The 1,187-nt window shown below is 36.4% G+C and overlaps 1 long non-coding RNA gene across 3 annotated transcripts in view; it reads right to left on the minus strand.

Annotated features, from left to right (window-relative positions):
* Positions 1-390: 390 nt before the first annotated feature.
* Positions 391-1,187, minus strand: part of LOC109323123 — a 56,218-nt gene continuing 55,421 nt past the window's right edge. For all 3 annotated transcript variants that reach the window (XR_002104549.1, XR_002104548.1, XR_002104547.1), the window contains exon 3: positions 391-544. This is a non-coding gene — a long non-coding RNA (uncharacterized LOC109323123). The remainder of the gene's footprint in view (positions 545-1,187) is intronic.

Here is a 1,187-nt window from a genome sequence, read left to right on the forward strand (position 1 = left end):
TATGAGGACAACTTGCTGGTTTACCTTAAAACATGGGAATGCTTTTCATTGCAAAGACATAATCAAGTTGTAAAGACATAATAGCTGGACCATCCAAATTCAATTTTAAATTCTTGGATCTTTATTGCTCTGGATTTGATGGAAAGACAACACTGACAAACTATTTTACCTTATAATTTCTTCCTGGTAAAATATAGAAGTCAGATATCTATGTAAATTTTGTTGTTTTTAATAGTGTGTAACATAGTCATTTATTGCCATAGCCACAAGGCAATTTTGCCTCTACGACAGGGTCTGTCAGAAGTGTACAGGATTGTTTAAGAGTTGTTCCACTAATTTCTTTCCAAAAGAAAGGTAAAGGTGGGTAGAAGGTGAGATGGGTTTGTTTTCCTGGAATGATGTCTCTAGGTGTCCTTCAAGTTTCCATCTTTTTACTCTTCTTCAATATATAAGTGAGTCTTCCAGGAGGTCCCATGGGCAAAATTGCTGTGGATTTAATTTTCCACCAGCCCCAAATGGTGTCATTTCCTTGCTTTTCTAGTTCCTGGAAGAGAAGGATCATTGGATGAAATACATCTTAAATTATATGCAGTTAAGACAAAAGTAGAAGAAAGGACCACTGCAGGATCTCTCAGGTGGGAACTGCTCGGTCAGTAGAAGCCACTTGGTTTGGAATCACAGGCCTTTATTGAATTAAATGCTAGTTTTCAGATTTTCAGGAGTCTGTGAGAATCCAAAGCAAATTCTAAGCAATTTGGCTGGGTGAAATCTGACTTAATTACAGTTATTCATCTCATTCAAATCTGTAAACTAAATTATCATAATCCATTTTTGGGAAAGTAAGAAACACTAGCCTTAAATTTTGGAATATTACATGGATTCTTTCAATGTAGCTACTCATTTGTAAAAGGGACAATTTTCCAGTGAGGTCTGCACTAGATTCATATGTCTTTGGAGCTGTCTATGCCATACTTAGTCTTGTTGATTGTAGAGATCTTCCTGTGTATCTTTTAATATGAGCTTCAACAAACAGGGCTTTCTGGTGGATGGCCTCCATCTCAGGATGCAGTTCTCACTTATAGTATGTCAGTTCTGATTTTAGCAGGTTTATCTATGAAGTGCTAAGTGTCTCTGTTTTAATCTGCTTGTAATTAGTGAGGGATTTATTTTCAGTGGAGTTGGAAGTA

This window comes from Crocodylus porosus, unplaced genomic scaffold (assembly GCF_001723895.1).
Source record: "Crocodylus porosus isolate Cpor-Errol unplaced genomic scaffold, CroPor_comp1, whole genome shotgun sequence".
In the NCBI taxonomy this organism is placed as follows: Eukaryota; Metazoa; Chordata; order Crocodylia; family Crocodylidae; genus Crocodylus; species Crocodylus porosus.